Below are 27898 nucleotides of genomic sequence, written 5' to 3'. Positions count from 1 at the left end.
TACAACATGTACACATGGAACATGGCTGCAATAACGTGCTAAAAGCAGGTATAAGGTAAACATTTTCAGAACAATTAGGCAAACCACACTGTGCCACAAAGGTACTACATTTATCTCTGCTCTCACCATACACTTCAATTGTGCTATATTTATAGCATTTGAAAAATAAAAAGCACTACTGTATTCTGGTTTGAGTGCTTTGCATGTTTGAAATGTTTGGGTTTAAAATGTTTTTTGATGTTGTATATTTCCTCGCAAGTTTTTCAAATATTTCAAGGGTGATTTTCGATTGTTATTTCTGGCTATCTTAGTTATTTCAACAAAGGCCTGTCCATGTAGCCGCAGGATTTTGTGTTGTGCGAAGGTCTGTTTTTTCTGCTTTGATCTTTATCCAGGTGTCTTGCACAAATCTAAGAGTGGCTGAAGTTCTTGCAGTATAACTATGATGTGTGATTTTCAAATGGAATCGTTGGAAAGCTATTTTTGATTTGTAGCAATTGTTTTCGTGTTAGATGTAACTGAATTTTAGATAGTTTTCCCCAGTACATGTTTTTTTTTTTTGCTTATAATCATACTGGAGTAATACAAAAAGGCTGATAATGTGATTGGAAAACGCAAGCATGCTGTTGAAGTTACACTGCAGCATCGCTTACTTTCTGCTTACGCAAAGTTTCAGTGTAGTCACCATTATTTTCCATCATTTGCATGGTTATTAGAGATATGTGATATGAAATGGAACTCATAATGTTTTCAGATCAATAATGCAGAGAAATATTCAAGCTTGCGGCTCTCTAAAGATCGAATAAATGGGAAAATGACATGACTAATTGTTTAGGGAGTAAAATCCATTATTTGCAGCCAGCGGAGAACAAAGCGATGCGGAGGAATGAAACTCTTGAACAAATGACACATCATCAACTTTAAGTGAGAACTTGCCATGATTTTACAATTTCTGATTTTTTTTCATTAAGCATGAAGTTAGTAACGAGTAGGAAACAACACAGCTTGAAACAAAGCTCTAACAATGAAGCTATAATAAAGACCAGAAAGACAAATAGCTGAAATTTCTACAAAAAATAAGAAAAAAGACTGTCATGAGGAATAAAACTTATACACATTTGTCACATAATCAAGTGAGAGCCCGCCATATTGTTAAAGGCACCATATATTGCATTGGTTTAATGAGTTAAATTGTTCTCTGATATCCACATAATAGGCTTTAATAAGTTAAAAAAAATCTCCTGAAATGGTTTTAGAAGATAATTTATAACTCCATAACATACCCATATAATCCATGGTCCATGATTGACCATATATGGTCAATAGAAGGTGCATGATTGACCATATATGGTTTGTGTCGTGAATATTAATGAGCTCCATTCTGACATGCCGCTCTTACACACACACACACACACACGCACACACGCACACACGCACACACGCACGCACGCACGCACGCACGCACACACACACACACACACACACACGCAAATCATGATGTATGCTGAACACGGACAAATAAACTCAGAACAATCAGAGTGACGTTAACCTATTTTGCTCACCAGATCTGTTGTGGATAAAGGCTAAATTATAATCACCTTTAACAAAAGAGAGTGATAGCGATGTATCGCGTTGCATTTTGAAGCTGTATTCTCAAAGAAAACAGCCAGGACTACAAGCGACTCGCAACATAAGAAAAAGCGCCAAGCAACCATTCATTTCAATGGAGAGTGAGTGACTTCAGGCGACCTCTGTCTACACAATGTCACGACCGTTAGCCACAAGGTGGACCTGTCGGGTGACACAACAAAGTTGAGAATCCTTCAACTTTATGCAAATGAATAGCGACTTTCTTGAGCAACAGCCAATAAGAGCACCAGTAGAGCTCATGTGGTCCTCTCTGCTCCTGCAAAGGCCAGTTGTATTCTCCATGCTGTAGACCTACACAGACCTGCGTTTGCAGCAGATAAATAACCGCAGTGACAAAGAACACACTTTTTCTTGATCATCTTTGTAAATAAGTGTTTTATGTACAGATTCCATTTATATTTAGTGTTTTCTCTGAATAATGTTTACTTTCAGTGGCACTTAAACTCATTCCCTCTCTGTAAATATCACCATTAATGTTACATAAGCAACCTCAAGGTGGGAATGTCCACTAGCGGTTTTAATCACCACCCACAGGGACAGGCAGCCACAAAGTCCCTTGCATTTTGCATCCTGAGGTGAGTTTGAAACATGCTTAGTGCTGTCATTGCCCAGTCACACATATTAAACAATTTGGAGCTCGCGTTTTCAAAATAAAAGTCCCACACAATAACTAATATGGGAAAATTATCACTGTTGTCTCACTAGAAATCGTTTGGGTTATAAAAAACAGTCTAAGGCATCATAATAATGATTTCAGAGCTTTCTAATGATCTCAGAGCTGAATTTGAGTCGTGTTCTCTTGATGATGTCAGCTTTTCGTCAGGTCATCAGGATGATTGACCTAAAGTAGGCATATATGCAAATGCAGAGGGCATGGCCTGAGAGTCTCATCACAATTTGTTATGTCTTCTGATTGGCCTGTTGTCCACTGGGGTTTTACACTTTAGATAAAAACAAGGAAACAGTGGTCTCTGAGGCTCACAGCATGCCCATTTCCAAATCTTTTATTATTCTACTATGCCTTGGTATACCCAGATTTTCATTATAGGGCACCTTTAATAACGTTTAGGTTTGAATATCCTCAAAAACAGAAAAACCCTATATTTTAGTAGAAATTTCTTACCTCAAAACTTTTAAATGAACTAATCTTTTCACTTAGATGGGCTTCATTTTTTTTAAATTAGTTCTACAACAAGAGCTGTCGGTCACTATGCTAACTCATCAATATGCTAATTACAGTCAAACCTAAAAACATTAAATGAACTAATTTTGAGAACCTATCATTTAAAATACAGTGTTGAAAATAGAGAATATAATTCCAAAAGGTCATTTCCATCAAAAGGGAACCGAGTTCTGTTGAATATGCAACAATTCTTCATGTTACGTCATTCTGAAACATTCACATAAAGCCTTGTCAACGCATATTGCTGATTATTATCTTTCATTACATTTACATTTACATTTACATTTAGTCATTTAGCAGACGCTTTTATCCAAAGCGACTTACAAATGAGGACAAGGAAGCAATTCAAACAACTATAAGAGCAGCAGTGAACAAGTGCTATAGACACAAGTGCTATATCTTTCAGTCATTTATGGCTAATTGTGTTTGCTGTCAACGATTCATTACACATTCTTCTAAAATAGATATAGTGGACAAGTTTGTATGAAATTTAGTATTTAATGTATACAGTATAGAGAACGATACACACATGCATATTTGTTCCAAGTATAATCTAGTCTTAAAAACAATTAATTTAGCTTTGCATGGTGAAGCTGTCTGTCTTTCACTTTTAAAATTCAACTTTAAAAAATAAATTTATGCTGAAAACACAACTTCCAAGTTTCACATCTGAAACATACATTGCACATACTTATTTTAGTGCTGGATTGTTTATTTCAGCATGCAGTTTGATGTTTGCAGTTTACATTTAATGGAATAAGCGCATGGCTTTTAGACCTGCTATGTTGTTGCACCATCCATGCAATAAATGATGCACTTGAATGAGCTTCTATTTTAGAATATTTGCCACTGGCTGGATGTGTGAAGAGAGAGAATCACAACAAAAAGAGATGCATCCCAAATATACGGAGCCCCTGAGGGAAGATTGAAAAACAAAAATAAATAAATAATAATAATAACAATGAAGACTTTCTTACGTGTACGAGACATATATCGTTTAGTCACAAAAAAAACTTTTTGCATTCTCATGTGTTGCAGTTTTCTGGTTGTGGCATTTCCTGCGATAGCTTGGGGGCGTTTGCCAAGAGTGCAATGCACTTGCTTGTTCGAGCAGTTGTTATTATAGCCTAGGCTACTCTGCCTTTTTATAGAAATATCAATTTAGTTCAGCTGTATACATGAGACTATTATAAAGTGAGGTGGCACACGTCTATTCAATAGACCATGCAGTGCAGAGCCACAATAATAAAATAAACATTCAGTTTCTTTGTTTAAATAACGGTCTTTATTACTGTTTTCATTAACCATGTTCATAAGAACTTTTTGTTTTTGTTTACAATGCAATAGAAAAAGGTTCCATCCTATTAAATTTGTCAGTTAAAGTTAGATGTTTAATATATGTGATTTTGCCATTGCACTACTTTGATCAATATGTTTTATTCAATGTAAATTTTTGACAACAAATTTTACTAGAATTACTTATTTAGTCATCTGAATTCTTTGTAGTTTTAGTCAACTAGATTTCCGTATAATATTAGTTGACTAAATATACTCTGGGTGTCACGGTGGCGCAGTGGGTAGCACGATCACCTCACAGCAAGAGGGTCGCTAGTTCAACCCCCGGCTGGGTCAGTTGGTATTTCTGTGTGGAGTTTGCATGTTCTCCCCGTGTTCCCGTGGGTTTCCCCCACAGTCCAAAGACATGCGGCATAGGTAAATTGATTAAGCTAAATTGGCCGTAGTGTATCTGAGTGTGTGCAAGAATGTGTGAGTTTTTTCCAGTGTTGGGTTGCAGCTGGAAGGGCATTCGCTGCATTAAACAAGTGCTGGATAAGTTTATGGTTTGTTCCGCTCTGGCGACCCCTGATAAATAAAGGGACAACATCGAAAAGAAAATGAATGAATGAATAAATGAATGAATGAATAAGCTAAATTGGCCGTAGTGTACGAGTGTGGGTGTTTCCCAGTGATGGGTTGCAGCTGGAAGGACATCTGCTGCGTAAAACATATGCTGGCTCATTCCACTGTGGCTACACCTGATTAATAAAGAGACTAAGCTGAAAAGAAAATGAATGAATGAATGAATGAATAAATATACTCTAGATTTAGCAGACTAAAATCTAACCAGTTTAGTTTAATAATCCTACATTAACTAGGCATATTTCTAAAAGTTCTAAACACACATAAGCTCATATACAATAAACATTGAGAATTTTATCTTTAGAACAATAATTCATAATTTATAATTGAATAGTTGTGGCGCAACATTAGACCTTACATTAAAACAGCTCTTAAAATGCATCCTTTATAATCAATCAGCTATATATAACGTTCTTTATTCTTCATACAGACACTGTTTGCATGAATTTAATATAATTAATTCTATTTTATGAAGACATTACTGTAGTTAATTGCGCTACTCTCAGTTTCAAAATGAATGCACAGATTACAGGCTTTATGCTGATACTATTTGTGTTACCAAATGATGGAGTATTTAAAGGAAACAATATCATAATTGCCCTAATGTCTCACAATGAATACCAAAACCAGAAACTGTACTACTTGAGCACACAAAAAGTTTAACACAGGCTCATTGTATGTGCCCAGGGCTACATTTTTGAAAATCAAGAAATGTGTGTATTCAATACAATTCAAGTAAATTCATCTTTACTTCTATAGCGCTTTTACAATGTAAATTGTGTCAAAACAGCTTAACATAGAAGTTATAGTAAAGGAAAGCTGTGTCAGTCCAGTTTTTAGAGTTGAAGTTCAGTTCAGTTTGTATGTAAAGATGTAAAATGAATGCTACGGAGTGGTACTGCTGACTGCTTTTCTCCATATGGCTGTTTTTTTTTATGTGACTTGGAGCGCAGAGTGGAGTGGACCGGGGGTTGAGTTTGGCAAAGAGCGGTTCCAGAAACCAGGTAAAATGAAACCCATAAAAGCAGTGTGAAAGCATGTGGCCTTGATGACTTCTCTCTTGTAGTTTGCTTTTTAAAACACTATTGGTTGGGTTTAGGGAAGGGGTCAGTCGATATCAAGCTGATATATTATGCACGACAAGCTGAGAATGAAACACTGCAGCTGAATTTATTTTAATGAAACCCAGAAATAATTCTAAAATGATCTATTGCTGTACATTAAAAATGTTTGTGAGACTATCGCCGTGAATTGAGGCATTTAATGTTGGCCGTCTTAAGGAATAAATCACATTTTCTGTTATAATTTCAAAAGGATATTACTAACAAAACACCAGTGTGGCCTTTTTCCAATATTAATCATCAATAAAGATGTTCTCATACAGTATGTGTGTACTGTAAACTGAGCATTTTCTCTCAGGCCTTCAGTCTGCCATGTCATTATTGGATTTACACACACAACACTATACTTGTTCCCTGTTAGAGCCTGAACTTTGGCTTGAGGGTGATTTATAGCCCTGTCATTTGCTGTTCTAGTAATTGCTCAGGAGTGTGACAGACAGACTAGAATTATATAACACAATTTGAAGCTGCTGAACAGCATCTTTACATGCATTCTGGCAGATGAATGATGCATAAACAAAAGATTCAGATTTACCCCCAAGGGAATGTTTATAGTGTTAGAAAAAACATGGTGAAGATATGAATGTGCCATTGTGGACCTGGTTAATCCCCAAGGCCCGGATAAGTGGCTCAGGTGCTTGCTGAAGTGCGGTGATGTGCAGGTATGTTGTAGAAATGTCAGGCAAACAGGGTGGTCATGGAACGCTGATCTGCCAAGTCTAGTCACTTTCTGAGAAAGCTAGGACTCCTGTGGGAATCGCTGTTCACATGACTGGGACAACTTTGCACTTTTGTCTTTCATCATTGCAAGGCTTCACTGGCGACATATAGGACAGGTTATTTCATGTGAGACTGCAGACATAGGCTGAAACATAATTTATGGTACAAGCTTCAATGAAATTAAAGCATAAATAGATGCACCTAATCAACTATAATTAGCAATTGCAACAATTACTACCTTATTGCACTGACCATATAAAAAACTGCTTGTGGATTTTCTGGTGGGTTGCGCCATTCACTCCTGTCATTCATGCAGTGATGCCTGAAATATTCTGATCATATTTTCTTTCACAAGCATATTTTAACAACTCCAAACCACACCAATCTTAATAATTATTAAGAATTTTGTATATAAACATGAATATGTATCATTCTTAAAGATGACATTGGATTACATTTTCACTTTATAATTTTTTGTTAGGTTTCTGTCATGTCTGCCAGCGCAGACAAACTGAAATCAAAACATGCCTCTTGTTTTTGATAAACTGAGTGTATTTATGTGTCATAATACACTTGTTTGAATACCGCATTAGAATATCAGGGATATTCAATTAGTTTTTCACGGAGTCAGTTCATGAAAAGCATCTCAAATGAAGGGCCGGAGAGCTATAACTTGCAATATGAGTGATGACACAACTGCATATAGAGCCCATATACTGTATTGTATTTTTGCTCGTTAAGACACCCACATTGTATTTTTCTACATTAAAATGTTAATATACTGTATTTTGAAACTACATAATATCAGTGCATTGTACATTAGTTTTTTTTTAACAAACATTCAAAGCACAACAAAAGCAGTGCATTGCTCACGTAGGATTCTCCTACATTCAAACACATTCATATGTTATGTTTTGAACTGCAGAACAATTATGGATGCAACAATTTTAGATTTTGGTTGTACGATTATAGTCTGAAGAATAATCATGGTTTCACGATTATCACGTCTAATGTAAATTTAAGCTTTATATTAGGTAAGTATTTAGATTAACTGTTGTTATCATTTGCGTTCATACATAATCATTTTAATAATAATTCGTCTAACATATGTTCTGTTTATATTGCACTGAAGGCACGCACAACTCTCACCACTATGGGGTGAGACGTTTTCTACTGCGTGCACCCGGAAAGCCATGAGCGTGTTGCTCCGCTTGCGCACGCATAAACCTTTATATACTTTCATTAGAAATAACAAACTTGCGCGCAGAAAAGATGCGGTATGGGAACGGCCCACTGCAATAGTTAATCCAGTATGCATGCGTATTAGCCTCGGTGTACAAGCTCGGAAATTTAAACTTGCATACAGTTGGCAACTTGGCATAACTTTGTTTAAATGCAGTGAAACAGTAATGCGGCGTAGAGAAGCCTTTACGATTAAATAACCGTGACGAATTAAAGCTCAGTTAATAGTGAAATCGGCTAATCGTTGCATCCCTAATAACGATATCAGTGCATAGTACAAAAGGCCTTTTCTACAAACATATCCAAATGTTTTCAGCTGTCCGCGCCACTCGCTTAATGTCAGGTGACTCACGCTCTGCGCAGCCTTCATCTGCAGCTCAAGCTGTATTGAACAGACGCACGTCACTTTATAACTTGAGCAGCTATTTTTGACTGAACTAAATTTATTTCTGATGTCTTGGTCACACTAATTGGAGGGCCGGAACAAATTGCCTCGGGGACCAGGTTCGGCCCCCGGGCCGCCATATGAAAAAGCCCTGACATATATACTTGGATTACATAACTAGCATAACCAGTGCTTAATTTGAGCCAGATCTTGCTGGATCCTGCTCCGGAAAAATGTCAGATATCCGTGTTTTGCATTCTGGTATTTATTTTAATGGATCTGGCCATAACGTGTGAATGGTGGATACCTATGTGTGTGTGTGTGTGTGTGTGTGTGTGTGTGTGTGTGCATGTGTGTGTGTGTGTGTGTGTGTGTGTGTGTGTGTGTGAGAGAGAGAGAGAGACAGAATGTGAATGGTAGTAGTCACCATGTGCAGGTTAAAGCAAAAGTCACGTTTAACTATTGGCCCTCAAAAATATTTTCAGCCAATCGGCTTTCTTATGTTTACAATCACTCTCCTTGTTTGGTAGAGATTGTTCGCGCACAGTGAGCAGAAAAATAAATAAATAATAGCATAATGACCAACCTAAATAACATTTGTATTTTCAAATTGGTGGATTTTGAAGAAGGGTTAATCATATTTTCATTTTTTAAAACCATGAGTAAATCTGATAATGAGCCTAATCAAAAGAGATCTTGAGAAGATGAAACTGTGCACATGGATCAGGATAGCGGGAGACAGAAGTAAAGCGATCTTAAGTCAGCCAGTAAATGGAAGATGTAACTGTGGGCTCTTCTTGAAGATTAGACAGAGTGAGTCATTTAATTATTTATTTTTCACATGGCACATAATAGTGAAGTGAATTGAATATTTTCAATTTGATTGTTCATACGATTTATGTTTGTAGCTACATGTTTTTATTATCCATGACTGACCTATAACGTTATATGGCACAAAATAATTAAAGACCCTTCAGAAATGTGATGCTCTTTTTTAATGACGTCATGTCCAAGGAAAACTGAAATTGTGCAGCAGACGTTGATCACAGTAACTTTTATTTCCTGGTTTTGTTTCGGAAATTATTATTTTACAAATTCAGCACTGAGCATAACCATACATAAACAGGTAGTGTGCTTGCCTCCAAGCTAATCATGTACTCCGCCCTCCTTCTCTTCACTTTTTGTAAACAGAAGAAATGGTGCCTTTTATTTCTCTGTATTTAAAAAAGAAAGTGATCCTGGCATTCAGTCAGCTCTGGGTTTACAGGCCCACATGTATTCTAACCTACTAAATAAACTAAAAACCTGGATTATTCTGGTTAGTCACGTGGTACTGCTATTATTTTGAACAATACTGTACTTTTTTTTTTGCCTTCGGATACAGTCCTTATATTATCTGCGTATTTATTTCTTTTTCTATGTTTTCGTTTTCTACATTTCCAGTTTTGTGTTATCTTTCGAATTATGTTGTTTTAACCTATATATTTATGTTTGGAACCTGAGTTCAAAAGTTCACAAACTTTTTTATACAGCGTATGATGAAAACTGATCAGTATTTGCCTTATGAACACATAACCACTTGAGGAAATTGCGTTAAACCATTCTAGTTTAAAGTTAACATTTACTATATGATTATTGTGAAACGATTCCATTAGATTCCTTATGATAATAAATCAAACTTTAATCCTACTTAAATTTACATCTGAAAAAAAAAATATGTTTCTCCAGCTGAAACTTATACATACATATCACATAACGCATATACAGTACAGCATTTAATAACAACAGAAGTACAAGTGCATGTACTAAAGTAATTAACAAAGTGACTGACACTGCCCTTTAAATATAACAACACACCAAAGTAATCCAAACTATACTTCAGTCATCCACATTCCACTGCAGTCCTCACAGTCTTTGTGAAGCATTTTTATGTGTTCAAAATGTCCGTGTGCAGCCCAGCTTTTCTCAAAGCACAGATAATTCCAATATAACAGTGTAAAGCGCAAAGGAAATGCTGAAACAGAATGAATACACTCAGTGTTACTGCATGTGTCAAACTTATCGGTCCACACTCATCTAAAGTTGAGCATGCTTTTAAACCTGCGAGGACACAGCTGTGCATAAGACAGAACAGAATCCAGAAATTCAAGTGCACCTGAGCCTTTAATAGTCTTTGGCCAGTTGTCAAACCACAGCTTTGCTTTTCTGCACAAACGGTAACCCCAAAAACTCAAACATACCAGAAATCTGTATAAATTCCAACCTAAGAGAACATTAAACAATAACAGATCTTTTCCGATGTTAATCTTGAGCAAAAATACACAAAAAAACTCCCACCATATTTTAACGTTTACTTAAACCTTTAACAGTCATATCTAAAACATGCTATTGCAGAAACTAGATATTTGAACTCATACTTTTCTCATATTTATTCCTTTTAAGTCCTGCTTAAAATAATGAATTATTGAGTTTACATATTTCTTTTTCTATTGATCACAATGACCTTTAAATATACAAGTTAAATATACTTATTTAATTTTGCAAATTTGCCTGTTCTGTCTTACATTGTACAGCAAATATATAATATGTATTGTATATTTGTTGGCGTCACGGTGGTGCAGTGGGTAGCACGATCGCCGCACAGCAAGAAGGTCGCTGGTTCGAGCCCAGGGTAAGTCAGTTGGCATTTCTGTGTGGAATACACACCATGGCGTCTCTCACTTTAAGCTGTACAGAAGTGTCCTGAAAATATCTAGTAAAATATTATTTACTATCATCATGGCAAAGATAAAATAAATCAGATATTAGAAATGAGTTGAAGAAATTTTCTCTCTGTTAAACAGAAATTGGGGGAAAAAATAAACAGCGGGGCTTATAATTCAGGAGGGCTAATAATTCTGACTTCAGCTGTATATATGTGACTGTCAACATCTAAAACGGTTTCGTGATCCCTTTAAATATTCTAACATTTTATTTATTAATTAAAGTGTTCCTTTTTTGGCTGTTTTAAGGAATAAACAAAATATATGTTATCATTAATTATGAATCCGAAAAAATCTCTGTGGGTGTAACAGATCTATGCTCTTTATAGCACAGATTAATTTTCTTGTGCAAAATTATCAAGGTAGTACAGTTGCGTATACCGATATTTAACACATCTACATTTAACTGCAGCTTTAAACACCTCCACACTCTCTCACACACACAAAGCCAGATGATTTCTCTACATTTTAGATCAATGCTGAGGGAGACACAAAGAGAGCTAAAGACCTCCACCAGATATGTGCCATCACCTTTTCTTTAAAAAATATTAATTATAGTCAACTTGAGACAAACTAATGAGTCTCTAAGGATGATGGTGCCAGACGTACAGTCTACCACATGCTAAAGTGGAGTCCGATGTGCTGTGATCAGAGATAGTCATCCATTCATAATGTGACTGGACACCATATATCAATGTCAGATATGAGATCACAGGTTTATGACCGGGGCAGAAAAATCCATTCCACATCTTCTCCATTTTAAATGAGGAAAGATCATTTAATTAATATTAGATGTGAAGAGTCTGTTAAGAGACAACTACACTAAAAAGGAGAGACTTGGATGTAATATGATAGTTATTCAGCAGGGAATAATGCAGTAATGCAGACCATTAAAATACCTTTCAGAATGGGAATTATGTCACTCTAGAAGATTTAGCTTGGTTATGATCTGAAATGTATTTAATTAAAGGTCAATTTGAGCACAGAGTCTCTTAAAACCAGTCTTAAGCCAGACGTTCGAGACTATCGATCAGTTCAGTTATGCGAACATCATAAAAAGTACAGCTTTTAAATTAACTGACTATATATTAAAACGGATAGTGAAATAATAGTAGATTCAGGTGGCATGAAAGTCATTCCCCATTGCTCACTTATTCATTACGCAACTACTCAGGCAAAACCCATTCTTGAATCTCAACCTAGGCAGAGCAGTGAAAATTAAACCCATGTTACATGATGCATTACATGCACTCAAGCACCATCGATCATGAAGATGAAAAGGAAGAGAACGTTTCCATGCTTGTTGGAGAGCAGGAGATATATCTTTTCATGGCAGGGTAATTGGCCGGCTGAGGTACGCAGAGCGCAACGGGATATAAATGGTCCTTTGATGGCTCCTCAAATGGTAATCCAGCATCTCACTTTCCCATTCGCTTGACTTAACACTCACCATCCCTCAACTCTCAAAACACCCCGGTGTTCAGAAGACAATGTTTTCCAGCTGTGACGTAAGTGATCGCAAACAACTGTTAGTGAACAACTCCACCCCATGCTTATCAGAACATGGAAACAAGTGAAACAGCAAGTTCAGCGATGACAGCTCACATGTCTTTCAAAAATGATTCGTAGAGTATGGTTGAGTTGAAATATGTGAGCCTGGAACTCAAAACCAGCACGTGTATATCAGTGTTTCCCAACCCTGTTCCTGAAGGCACACCAACAGTACACATTTTCAACCTCTCCCTAATCAAACACACCTGAATCAACTTATCTTAACATCAGAAGAGACTCCAGCACCTGAAGTTAATGGGTCAGAAAAGGGAGACATCCAAAATATGTGCTGTTGGTGTGCCTCCAGGAACAGGGTTAGGAAACACTGGTGTATACTATGGCCAAAAATAAATTACATCACGGCTGCCAATTTTTGGTTGTAGTTTGAAGTGAGAATTTCTCCCCTGCCCCCAAAATATATTTGTATGTATGTTATTGTCACCCCCCAATAACTGAAATAATTGAAGAGAGGGCGGATTTGAGGGGAGGTGTAGAGTGACCAAGTGAAGATCAGGGGTGGGGCCGGGGTTGTGGTGGCAATCATAAGCGAGGGTTAAATGAAGACAATGGGATTGGGGGGTTCCAAAAATTCATTAATATATTAAGTAATGATCATGTTCTATGAATATGTTTAGCAAATTCTCTACCGTAAATAAATCTAAACTAAATTTTTCATTAGCATTGTTGTCACGCTGGTAGACAAGGATGGTTATCTTTTTAGAGTTTAATCAAAACAAAAGTCACTGAATCAAAGTGAGGAAGCAGGAGAGTGGTGTTGTGGCTGTAGGCGATCTTATCAACAGCTCACAAGGTAAACATCTGATGTTAACAATCTCACACAGTTTGTTCTAGGGAACATCAGATGTTGAGTATCTCATACACAGTTTATTAGGTAAATGGCAGATCTTCAGGTAAACACCATACTAGTTCAATCACTACCCTTATTCAGTTGTTTGGTGATCCGAAGGCACACAGGAGACATCCATGGAAGAAGAGGAGCAGAAGAAGGAGAAGAGAACCATCCGACTTCAATGCCGGCCGATGAATGGGAGAATGAGGTGGGTACTTTGATAGTGTCCATTGATTAAGGGAACAGGTGCAGGTGATTAGAAGGCTGGTGATGTTTCGCGGGATTCGTGAGAGGTGGTTAGTGAGGGACAGCGGTGATTGGAGCTGCAGGAACGAGTCGAGGGTGTGACAAATGTACATTGTTGAGAATTTAATTTTAACTAATTGAATCAATTTAATCAGTACATACAAAGATGATTGTCCGTTAAGGTCAAAGTGTTTCTTAATTGTAAGTTGTTTTGGATACAAAATAAATGAAATATCTCTTTTTAAAAGGTGCGTTTAGTACAGGTAGTGAAAGTCATGTACAGTATAACAATCATATGAATGTACAGTATAGTGATGGTCAGTTAAAGCCATATATTTTATAGTGACATATAGGGCTCTATTTTAACGATCTAGGCGCAAAGTCTAAAGTGCATGGTGCAAAAGCATTAAGGGTGTGTCCGAATCCACTTTTGCTATTTTAAGGACAGAAAATTTCAGTTTGTGCCACGGCACATGGTCTAACAGGGTTGTGCTTATTCTCTTAATGAGTTATGGGTATGTTTTGAGCATAACATGCATTAAACCAATCAGAGTCTCATCTCCCATTCCCTTTAAGAGTCGCTTGTGTCGCACCATTGCTATTTAAATGGCGGACTTTGTAAGTGGAAAAACTGAATGGACAAACTGAATGCTTCACTAGCCAGACAACAGTTAAACAGACCACCTGCTCGAGGATAAAGTATGAGCCTCCTCCATTACTTTCTCTTTACTTTACTTTTACTCTTTACTTCTTAACTTCTGTGGATAAGGAAACGGTGTTGTTCACACTCCACTGAAGACCATTAGCCTACATATTTAATTTTGTTTGTTAAGCGCAAATATTTGTTTCAAAACTATTTCTAAATTCAGTTCATATTTCCAGCAAACCAATAAATAAACAATAATAACGAAGTGTTATTGAAAACTGAGTTATATCCAAACACACGTCCTATTCTTATGCCCCACATGGGGATGCATATATCTCCAAAACCTTACAGAAGGACAAATCTAAACTTGTTTTTATTAAAACAAATATGCATATAATAAATAATACTAATAACAATAATAACACAAAAATAAAAATGCAAATTGTCATGTATAAACTGAAAAAAGCCCACGGACATAAAGAAGGCATGGAGGTAGTGGTTTTTATACCTATAGTAAATAATATTTTTTGTAGAATTTTAATCCTTTTTTTTTTCATATGTACATATATTTGTGTATTGCTGTACTTCCTGTCTGTATTCGGCGTTTGAACCTAAATAGGAGAACTAATGCACTCTGTGCTGGACTTTCGAACCGGTTATTACTCGATCAATTCATATTGTCTCGATCAAAGTTTCACAAAATAGCAATGCGCCAACAATGCGCCTTAACACACCTTCTTTATAGATTGGAACACCCATGAGTCCACAAAGAAATGCACATGGATTTCCTATTTAAACAACATGGTGCAAAACGTGAAAATTAAGGTTGGGCTTCTCTGAAAATAGCAACAAATCTCTCTTCATATAGTCTTTTCATATAGTGGTAGGCACACTCTCTATTATACAGTCTAAAGCAGGGGTGCCCAAACATGGTCCTGGAGGGCTTGTATCCTAGCTCCAACCCCACTCAAGTGATCACACGTGCTGTCAAAGTACCAAGGGGCCAAAACGAGAGCAGGTAGTCAGGTCAGTCACCGCAGTTACACAAAATTGGCTGCTCAAGCTGTTAATGACGACACTTTATTCTCTTTAGTTGGATTCTGTGATGACAAGGACATCATGTGTGTTACATGATTTTTTTCATAATTTTTTTTACACATTTATATATTATTTAATCTTTATATTGAATATCTAAAAAAAAACATGAAAACATTAACAAAAAAAATTTAAATAAAGTTAGGCTATCTAAATGTGTTCGTATTGCAGATGAATAAATGTTTATAAATGTTTATCCGCTGCGTAAAACATATGCTGGATAATTCGGCGGTTCATTCCACTGTGGCGACGCCAGATTAACAAAGGGACTAAGCCGAAAAGAAAATGAATGAATAAATGAATGTATCTAAAACTATACACAGTAGTCTTTCCTGACTGAAGGTCCCAGATCACCACTTAACTATATATAAATAGCAAGTTAATCTCATATCAAAGCACTGCTAATGTAAAGGATGAGGATTAAACCATATTAATTAAAATAACCAAGCAAAAGAAAACACATGAAAAACATTCCGTGTGCAACAATGAAAGGATAATCGCGTGCACACAGTTAATGTTAGGCCCATTAGTAATCTGTTCAAAGAATGGTTAAAGTGAAAGCGGCAACCACTGCTGCTTACAAAAAATCTCAAGCTTTTGAAAGCAGCAGGACTGTGGGTGCACAGAGAACTGATCGCACCAGTTGTGTTTTAGGCCTGGTTGGGACACGAGAGCTTTTAACGTGCAAACAGTTATTTTAGCAGTTAGTCGTGCTGCTTCTCGATTATAAGATTACATTTGCATGCATTTTGACAAACAGTCATAAACTAAAATTCAAATATTTAGTGGTGAGCCAGCACTGGCAATTAAAAAATTATTTTCAACTGGCCACAGTGGCTAGTTGGAGTGGCTGTCTAACCCACCACAGCTGAACTCTACCCCCATTTAGCGGGGTGACTGGTGTTAATGTCCAGCCCTGGTGATATGTGTTTAGGTAAAACAACAAAACTACTTTTTCTGTTCATTTTGTGAACATAACTGAGAATTATTTTCAGATATTGAGAAAGAAGACATTCAAAGAGGATACTCTTTTTCAGACATCAGATACAGCAAAAAAACTTTGTGTTTAGTTGGTTTAGCACATTACTGAAAGCACAAAGTGTCTGACTTGACTACATTCTCGAACTCCTACCGCATCTGCAAACAGCAGATCTCACCAGCCATTTACAGACCAGTGTGGGTCAACTCAAACAAGCCTATTGCCTTGCTAGAAACAACCTGGGAGGAGTGCTGGGGCAAATTGGAGATAAAACTCTTCAGGACACAGGCCCTCGAGGACTGAGTATGGGCCTCCCTGGTCTTAAAACTACTGCTACTTCACAATTTCACTACTATCATACACATGTACACATGCACACACAAACACACACACATACACCTTAATGATGCTAGTCACTCACCTCCTCAAGGAAACTTGTCACACAATGCAATGCTTGAAGTTCCCATAAGGACAGTGGAGTGAATCTTGCGAATGCTATCACATGCCTCTATCATCATCCTTTAGCTCAGGGCCGGTGCTGTATCCCCAGAGACTGTGTCACTGGAGCATATCACTTATAATGAGGGGCCCCTGAACCCATCAAAACTCATTTAGAGAGCAGACTGACACATACTTGTACAACCTCATATTTTGACACAAGCTGTTGCAGTCACCTGCATTTCCTTAAGGTCCTGAGGGATGAATGTATCCCAATTTTAATGCCATTTTAGTGGCCTGTGTGTCTGTATGAGTGAATAGGCGTAAGACTAATAATAATATGTTTAATTCAGTGTTTTCCAATACCACTTGCTGATTTAAAACACTGCATATTTCGTATGTGTCCTGTATTTGATGCTCAAGTTTTGTGCTCTATATTCTCTAGCGGTTAAGCAGAATCCAAGAACCAACTGTGCAACATTTATGGTGGTCCAGGATTAGGAAACACTGCACAATTTGTCTTCAAAGTCCACAATATACTTGTATTTCATTGCAGACAATACAACAGCACACTATTTAATGTGGCCCTCATGATTTTCATTTATTTATTTATTTTTATTTTTTATAAACACACATTCCAATTTTGGTTCTTCCAACACATTTCAAACAAAGTTGGAACAGTAAAGCATGTATCACTTTGGCCCAATCCCAATTCTACCCCTTAGCCCTTACCCCTACCCCTCGTTTTGCGTGTTCCCGTGAAGGCGCAGGGGTGTCCGAATTCTCTTTAACTTTAAGGCGTAGGGCTAAGGGGAAGGGGTAGATAGCCCTTTGAACAGAGATTTTTCAGGCCCACACTCGAAACCAAGGTGTAAGAAAATTTTCCAGAATACACCAGCCACAACGGCAGGATAGCTTCGCACGAAAGTAAGGTGATCCACAAATTAGTATTGTTTGTCAGTATTATGAATGATGAATTATTATGAATTATGAATATCTATTATCCCTAATAATAACTCTTGTATAGCAGTCCCACAACATTCTGACACTCGATGACACTCAAATACCCTGTCGGAAAAGTCTAGTGGCTGGGAATGAGCTTTTTTCAGTGTTTGCTATAATGTTAATGTTGTTTTTGATGTGTTTACATAGATGAATATGGTGTAAATGCACAGTATAGTTACGATCTTATTGCCACTTTAGATTGTTATGATAACATAATATCTGCCTTCAGTGAAGATAAATACCAAAAAATTAAGCAACTGGCATAACTACAGCAGTCGCGTTCGTCTGATCTTAAATGAAGCATGAGATCTCGATGACATATGATGATGTGTGCAGGTGCAGTAGTGCTGTCCCATTTCTTGGGGGTAAATTTTTAAGCCCTTCCCCTTCACACTTGGTTTGTCCATTATAATACTATAATGGAGTAGGGGTACAAAAATGGAAATGGGATTGGGCCTTTGTAATGTTGCCATTCCTTTTCACAACACTTAAAAGACGTCTAGGGACTTAAAAGACACCAAGTGATGAAATGTTTAAGGTGTAATTGTTTTTCCATACTTCCTACAAACAAGTCTTAATGTGGCAACAGGACAGGGTCTTCGTTGTCACATTTTGCACTTTAAAATGTGCCACACATTCTCTATTGGAGATAGGTCAGGACTGCAGTCAGGTCAGTCAAGTACCTATATACTCTTCCTCTGCAGCCAGGTTTTTTTTAATGTGTGCATAATGTGGTTTTGCATTGTCTTGTTGAAATATGCATGGGCGTCCCTGGTAAAGAAGGCAGCATATTGTGCTCCACAATCTCTATGTACTTTTCAGCATTAATGGTGCCATCACAGATAGGGTAGTTATGTTTACCAAGGGCAACCTGGCTTTTGGACTTGTTGCTGGTAACAGTCTGGATGATCCATTTCCTCTTTGGTCCGGAGCACACAGCGTTCATTAGTCTAAAAAAAAACAAAAAAAAAAAACTGAAATACTGATTAATCTGACCACAGTACATGTTTTCACTGTGTGATGGTCCATCCCATCCCAAGCACAGTGAAGTTGATGGCGTTTCTGGACATTGTTAACATAGGGCTTCCTTTGGGAACAGTACAGTTTTCACTGGCATTTGTGGGTGTAACTATGTATTGTGATACTTGACAAAGGTTTGCCAAAGTAGTCCTGAGCCCATGTGGTGATATTGCTTATCGAGGAATGGAATGACGATTCTTTATGCAATGCCGCCTGAGGGATCGGAGATCGCAGTTGTTCAGCTTAGGCTTGCACCTTTGTCCTTTACACACTGAAATTCCTCCAGATTCCTTGAATCTTTTAATTATGTTATGCACTGTTGAAGGTGAAATGTCCAAATGTCTTCCTATCTTTCTTTGATAGGTTTTTAAACATTCCAATAATTTTCTCACATATTTGTTGGAAAACTGGCGATCCTTGGCCCATCTTTGCTCCTAATGAACTAGACCTTTCTTGAATGCTGTTTTTGTACCAACTTATAATTACAATCACCTGTTGACATCACCTTGTTATTGTTATTAAAAACAATGTACCTGATTACTAGCCCTAAACTGCACCTACTCCTGCTTTTATTTGCCATGTGTTGAAGGTCTGGATGACAGGAAAGGATGTATGATTACAAATGAAATGAACTTGACCAGACAAAACATGAAATACTTTGTGATCATATTGTCTGCAATGAAATACAAGTAAATTTGTAAATCCCTTTCTTTTTAATTTGTGCGTTCTATACTGTCCCAATTTTTTTGATTTGGAGTTATAGGTCTGAAATTGACACTAAACATACAGTCCATAGACCTAAAAAATATGAATACAGAACTGAAGGGTTATTCCAAGAGTAGTAAGTACAATTTGCATTAAGCCGCATGAATTATAATAGTCCCTTATGATGTTAGGGAAGCAGACGGACAAGTTAGGTGAGTATATAATGAAAGATGTTTATTACAGCAGAGGAGCAGACAAGGATAACAAAGGGGATGTGACTGTAGTATGGTTGAGCAGATATTCCTTCTTCGGAGCAGGATGGATGACAGACACTGAGGGAGACCGAATGCACACACCAGAGGGCTTGCGGGGAAGAAAGACTGAAGACACACTCAATACAGACAGGACACCGGGAACACTGGACAGACTGGAACGAAACAGAGAGCAGGTAAGTTCAAGAGATTAGATCAAATGTGATAGTGACTACCAGGAGGTACTCGCTATGAGTCCGCTTCGTGGGAACGAGACCGGACACTGACTGAAGTGAGGTGTGTGCTTATATAGTGAATGGAAGTGATTGGGTGCAGCTGTGCGTGGTTAATACTCAGGTGACGGTGATCGTTGCGTGATGCTGGTGGAAGAGCCTGGCCAATCCGTGACATTACCCCCCTCCCCAGGGCCCGCTCCTGAGGGCCTAGACCGCCGACGCCGTGGTGGTCTACCTCGTCCACGAGGTGCTGGGAACTCGGGGTGATTGGAGTGGAACTCCTCCATAAGTGCGGGATCTAATATGTCGGATCTGGGGACCCAAGACCTCTCTTCTGGACCATATCCCTCCCAGTCTACGAGGTATTCCAGATGACCACCACGACGTCGGGACCGTAGAATGTCCTTGACTTTGTATATAGACCCTTCTTCTGACATCAGTGGGAGAGGGGGTTCCTCTTCATGGCCAGGCTCTGTGGAGGGAATCAGAGGGTCGTGAAAGGGTTTAAGGAGTGATATGTGGAATGTGGGGTGGATTCTATATTGTGGTGGTAGCTGTAACTTATAGGTGACTGGGTTGACCTGTTCCAGGATGGTGAAGGGACCAACAAATCTGGGACTAAGTTTTCGGGAGGGCAGTCGCAAGCGGATGTCTCTGGTGGAGAGCCAAACTTTCTGCCCCGGAGCATAGGCAGGTCCAGGAATCCTCTTCTTGTCTGACACCTCCTTGGCTCGGCGAACTGCCCTCTGGAGATGGTGATGAGCATCGTCCCAGACCCTCTCGCTCTCCCGGAACCAGTAATCCACTGCGGGGACGTCAGAAGGTTCGCCATCCCAGGCAAAGAGTGGAGGTTGGAAGCCCAGAATACACTGGAATGGCGTAAGTCCGGTGGTAGGTTGCCGCAGGGAATTCTGGGCGTATTCCGCCCAGCCCAGAAACTGGCTCCAGGAGTTCTGATGACCGTGACAGAAGGTCCTGAGGAACCGCCCCACTTCTTGAATTTTCCTCTCAGTCTGGCCGTTGGTCTGTGGGTGATAGCCAGACGAGAGGCTGACGGTCACACCTAGGAGTCTAAAAAAGGCTTTCCATAGTCTGGAGATGAATTGGGGTCCTCGGTCCGAGACTATGTCTTCAGGTAGCCCAAAACATCGAAAGACATGGTTAAATAGGTTTTCAACAGTTTCTAGGGCTGTGGGTAGACCCTTCAGAGGAATCAGACGACAGAATTTGGAGAATCGATCTACAATGACTAAAATGCAAGTATTACCTTCAGACGATGGGAGGTCTGTCATGAAGTCAACTCCTAGGTGTGACCAGGGGCGGTTTGGGATGGGCAAGGGATGGAGTTTTCCTGCAGGTAGATGACGAGGACTCTTTGACATGGCACATTCTCTACAGCCTTGGATGTATCTCCTCACATCCCTCGCCATGTTCGGCCACCAGAAGCGTTGGGATAGCAGCGAGAGGGTGTTGTTGGCCCCGGGATGCCCTGTGCCCAGAGAGGTATGACTGGAGTGAATGAGATCTACCCGTTGATTTTCAGGGATGAATCGTCTATTGGGGGGACAGCCCGGCGGAGTTCTGGACTCTGGGGTGGCGACAACTGTTGGAGCAGACCAGGTGATGGGACAGACAGTGATCTGATCTGGGAGAATGTTGGCCGGGGTCTCACTTGTTTCCTGTTGGTCATGGATTCTGGAGAGTGCATCCGCCCGGATGTTTTTGGATCCTGGTCGATATGATATGGAGAACTGAAATCTGGAGAAGAATAAGGACCACCGGGCTTGACGAGGACAGAGTCTTTTCGCTTCTTTAAGGTACTGTAAGTTTTTATGGTCGGTAATCACCTGGAATGGGTGTTTAGCTCCCTCCAACCAGTGTCGCCACTCCTCCAGGGCGAGCTTGATGGCTAGAAGTTCACGGTTCCCGATGTCATAGTTCTTTTCCGCCGGGCTGAGCTTACGGGAGAAGTAGGCGCATGGATGGAGTAGTGAGGGATTACAGTGGAGCCTGCGTGAAGGACTTCTTGAGTCTTTGGAAGGCTGCGGCCGCTTTGGGTGACCAGGATAGTGTTTTGGGTTGATTCTTTAGGAGGTTGGTAAGTGGAGCGGTGATAAGACTGTAGTTGTTGATGAAACGGCGATAGAAATTGGCAAACCCTAGGAATCGTTGGAGTTCTTTGATGGTTTTTGGTTCAGGCCAGGAGATGACGGAAGTGACCTTCCCCTCGTCCATGCGAACCCCTTTTCGGTCAATGATGTATCCGAGGAACTGGACAGATGGTAAGTGAAATGAGCACTTCTCAGCCTTGAGGTACAGTTTATGGTTCCGTAGGGTTTGTAGGACCTCCGCAACGTGGTGGCGATGTTCGGCCTCACTCCGGAAGTAAATCAGGATATCATCAATATAGACAATGACGGAGATATGGAGGAACTCCCGGAGGACTTCGTGTATGAAGTTCTGGAATACGGAGGGGGCGTTGACCAGACCATAGGGCATGACCAGATATTCGTAGTGTCCAGTAGGGGTCACAAACGCCGTCTTCCATTCGTCCCCCTCGCGTATTCGTACCAGATTGTAGGCGCTGCGGAGGTCCAACTTAGTGAATATCCTGGCGGATCGGAGTTGTTCCAGGGCCGCAGGGACGAGAGGAAGTGGGTATCTGAATTTGATGGTTCCTTGGTTCAGGACTCGATAATCAATACATGGCCGCAGCCCTCCGTCCTTCTTGGCCACGAAGAAGAAGCTTGAGGCCGCGGGTGACGTGGACTGGCGAATATACCCCTGACTCAGAGCCTCCTGAATGTACTCCTCCATGGCCTTAGTTTCTGGAAGGGACAACGGGTAGATCCTACCTCTGGGCATAGGAGCATCAGGAAGCAGGTCAATGGCGCAGTCCCATGGCCGATGTGGAGGTAGCTGGGAAGCTCTCTTGGGACAAAATACATCCTCGTATGAGGAGTAGATCTTCGGGATCTGGATGGATCGTTTCTCAACTGGACTTTCGACAGACGTGACGTAGACATTTATGGGTTTCTGGATCTGCAAGGGTAGGTCGGGAAAACAGCTGGAGACGCATTCTTTACCCCATTTTTTGATTTCTCCGGTGCCCCAAGAGAGGATGGGATCGTGCTTCACCAGCCACGGGCGCCCTAGGATGATGTCCATTGATGCTCCCTCCAGAACCAGAAATTGAATTTCTTCCTTATGAAGTAATCCTACTCTGAGGGTGACGGGTTCACATTTACGATGGATACGTGCCTGGGAATGGATATCGGTGGTTATAGGTTGAATCTGGTAGACGTGCATCGAGGCTTCGGTGTGGAGCTGGAGGCGGCGACAGAGGGCGTGCGAGATGAAATTTCCGGCTGACCCGGAGTCGATGAGGGCCGTGACTGAAATAGAGACAGAATGGGGAGTTAACTGAACATTGGTGGTGAGAGGGTGCATTTTTTCAACGGGAGAACTGAACACACTCACCAATGAACGTACTGGACGAATGGGACAGTCCAGCCTGACATGTCCTTCGGCACCACAGTACATACACAGACCCCGGGTCAGACTCCTCTGTCGCTCAATAATCGTAAGTCTACCAGATTCGACGATCATAGGTTCTGGTTCTGGAGGGACGACTGGCTCTGGCGGACGAAGGAGTGCTTGTGAGTTTGATGGGAGATCATGCTGGTAGACCTTCAGACGATCAGAACATCGAAGTGAGTGTTGGATGAATTTTTCCAACCCCATGGTATCGTCGAGGGCTGCCAGCTGTAACCTCAGGTTGGGCTCCAATCCGAGCCGGTAAGTGGTTAGGAGAGATCGCTCATTCCATCCACTAGCAGCAGCCAGAGTACGAAACCGGAGCGCATAGTCCTGGGTGGACATGGCTCCCTGCTTCAGATGATACAATTGTTCTCCGGCTGCTACTTCTCCATCTGCGCGACCAAAGACCTCCTTGAAATATGTGGTAAAGTTATGAATGGAATTGGTTACCGGCCCAGCTTGCTGCCAGATGGTCTCAGCCCACCGGAGAGCCGACCCAGAGAGAAGGGAGATGATGAATGCAATTTTGGACCGATCTGTGGGGTATAAATCTGGTTGCATTGTGAATATCAGAGAACATTGTAATAGAAAGCCATTGCACTCCTCCGCCCCGCCAGAGTAGGGCGCTGGTCGAGCCATGGGACTGGATGAGTGGGTGGACGGTGAAGAAGTGCTCGGTGCTGGTGGTGCTTCGGGAAGTGGAGTAGCTGGCATTAAAACTCTCTTCAGGGAGTCCACCAACTCCTGAATGGGATCGGGAGTGCTCAGGCTGTATTGGTGTTGGTCCGGTCTTCTGTTAGGGAAGCAGACGGACAAGTTAGGTGAGTATATAATGAAAGATGTTTATTACAGCAGAGGAGCAGACAAGGATAACAAAGGGGATGTGACTGTAGTATGGTTGAGCAGATATTCCTTCTTCGGAGCAGGATGGATGACAGACACTGAGGGAGACCGAATGCACACACCAGAGGGCTTGCGGGGAAGAAAGACTGAAGACACACTCAATACAGACAGGACACCGGGAACACTGGACAGACTGGAACGAAACAGAGAGCAGGTAAGTTCAAGAGATTAGATCAAATGTGATAGTGACTACCAGGAGGTACTCGCTATGAGTCCGCTTCGTGGGAACGAGACCGGACATTGACTGAAGTGAGGTGTGTGCTTATATAGTGAATGGAAGTGATTGGGTGCAGCTGTGCGTGGTTAATACTCAGGTGACGGTGATCGTTGCGTGATGCTGGTGGAAGAGCCTGGCCAATCCGTGACATATGATCATTGTACACACATATTCCCAGTTATAAGATATGCCATGCTGTGGAGCATCAGGGACATGCATATTAATAATCCTATGTGCAATGTAAGTCTGTGTTTTGTTTTTTATCAGGATTTTACTCTGAGATTTACATGAGAACGAGGAAACAATAGTGTTGAGGTGCACTATATGTCATTTCCATGTATCTGAATTTAGTTATTCACATTAATTTAATCACATCTTCCAATTTGAACTGGATGTACAATAAGGAACAATTTCTTAAATTAAAGCTATAGTTTGATCTCTACAGAACCTAACAATCTGCTTTTTTATAGAGTGATTTACTTTGCGATTTAAAAAGGTGTGTGGTAATAGGCTTACTGGTATTTGTGTTATTATTTAATATACAAAAAGACATATCCCATTTTTCACCCATACCCTCATTGACTGCTTTTTTGCGACCTTAATTATTTTTTCTGAATATCTACACACACATACATGCATACATATATACATTAATGAATGATCTGGATGTTCAAATGAAAAAGACCAAGCTAACAATAGGCTTTGATATGCTGATGCTGAGGACTGTAAGAAGCTTAAACGAGCTACAGTATATAAATTTGGCTACATGGTTAGAGGCTAGCTATGGATGTGCAACTTATTTATTTAGCTTAATATTTACATATATTTTCTGAACCCGTTATTCCTAATAAAAAGTGATATAATGCACAAACCAAAGTCATTAGCTTAGCTCACAGTGCACTGGCTGCAGTGTTTTTTATTCTAAACTAAATGTCAACTCAAGCTAAGCCAGCAGAAGAAAATAAGGCATATCCTCAATTTGTTTACACCATATGTCAATTAAAATGTAAGTAAACTAATAGTAGCAGTTTACAACTAAGCATACCATAAACACACAACAAATGTTAGTCACAGTTTATGCTCGCAGCTACATATGTGTAAAAGATGCTTGAGTAAACGAAGTGCTAAAATGCAATTGCATTTCCCGTTTTCTCTTTATGACATGCGACTTCATTGGATCAGTTAATAAAAGAAAAGAAATGAATTTCATCATATTAAAGTGTCACACATCATTTCTCACATATCATTTCATCTATTGCCGAGGCAAATTATACCACTAGGAAAATTGTGACTGCACATAAATATTTGAAGATGAACAGACTCACGGTTCAAATGATTTGTATTCTAGACATTTTAATTAGCAATAACAAATCCAGTGAAATGAGCACCTTTGAAATGCACAAGCAACTGTCAGAATAGACTGATTGTCTTTGTTTAACTGTTTGTTTTGCTTATACACGGATATTAAAAAGTTTGCCACTGCATCTGGTATGGAATGCAAATGCAATAACTCTTATAAATCCAGGAATGTTTAGGTTTATTGTAAGAGTTGCTAACTGTATATGTTTAACACTGTGTAAGAATTTGAAAACATTATGGGCCCTATCATACACCCAGCGCAATAAGGCGCAAGTGTGTTTGGCGAGATTTGTTGCTATTTTCAGATCAGCGCAACTTTCACGTTTTGCGCCTTGTTGTTTAAATAGCAAATCCATTTGTGCCACTTTGTGGATTTATGGGTGTTCCGGTCTAAAAAGGAGGTGTGTTAAGGCGCATTGTATTTTGAGAAACTGAAATAGACTGCACCATTGACCAACTAAAAGTTGGTCTAAAGTCCAGCACAGAGACCGTTAGTGATGTGCCTATGCAGGCCCTAAACGCATACACATTGCTTATTACACACAGGATGTACAGCAATACACAAATATATTTAAATATTTAAAAAATTATATAAAATTAAAGGATTAAAATGTTGCAAAAATTATTATTTTCTACATAAATATAAAATCCACTCAATACAAGCCTTCTTCGTGTCGGTGGGCTTTTTTTTTTTGTTTATTCAAGACAATTTGCATTTGTATAATGTTATCATTATTATTGACAGTATTATTCATTCATTCATTCATTCATTCATTCATTCATTTTCTTTTTGGCTAAGTCTCTTTAATAATCTGGGGTCACCACAGCAGAATGAACCACCAACTTATCCAGCATATGTTTTACGCAGCGGATGCCCTTCCAGCTGCAACCCATCACTGGGAAAAGTATTATTTATTTTATGCATATTTATACTTGTTTTAATAAAAACAAGTTTAGATTTGTCAACGTGTCAGGTTATGGAGACATATGCATCACCATATGGGGCATAAGAACAGGACGTGTGTTTGGATATAACTCAGCATATAATTTGAAACAAATATTTGCACTTAACAAACAAAATGAAATATGTCTTCAGTTGCGTGCGTACAACACAGTTTCCTTATCCACAAAAGTAAAGGAGTAAAGAGTAAAAGAAAAGTAAAGAGAAAGTAAAGAGGTCAAATGGAGGAGGCTCATTCTTTATCTCGCACTGCAGATGGTCTGTTTAACTGTTTTTTGGCTAGAGAACCATTCAGTTTTTTCACTTATAAAGTCCACCATGTAAATTGCAAATGTGTCATGGCGCGACACAACTGATTCTTAAAGGGAATGGGAGATGAGACTCTAATTGGTTTAATGCACGTTATTCTCAAAACACACCCATAACTAAGAGAATAAGCACAACTCTGTTTGACCATGCGCTGGAACGTAAACTGTATTTTTCTGTTCTCAAAATAGCAAAAGTGGTCTCGGACATGCCCTTAATGCATTTGCACCAATTGCTATAATCTTTGCGCCTAGATTGTTGAAATAGAGCCCTATATGTATTATCTTGTGTTAATGTATATAATGCATAGATCCAAACTTGAAGACTTTTACAAATTCATTATCAGCATTTCACAGCTGATTGCTTCATTTACATACATACTTAAATTAAGTATGAAAGCAACCATTTTCAAACATTGCTTATTTCAAGATTAATTAATGAAAGGGGACATTGAAAGCGTTGTTACATCTGTCTACACATTGCTTCAGTATATTGGGGTTTTGTTCACGAGTGAGGGATGAATGGAACGTGAGATTGACAGGCAGATCAGTGCAGCGGCAGCAGTCATGTAGTCAATGTAGTGGTCTGTTGTGGTAAAGAAGGAGCT

Source organism: Danio aesculapii, chromosome 1, assembly GCF_903798145.1.
Source record: "Danio aesculapii chromosome 1, fDanAes4.1, whole genome shotgun sequence".
Taxonomy (NCBI): domain Eukaryota; kingdom Metazoa; phylum Chordata; class Actinopteri; order Cypriniformes; family Danionidae; genus Danio; species Danio aesculapii.
The sequence above is the reverse complement of the archived record's forward strand: the minus strand, read 5'-3'. Positions refer to the sequence as shown.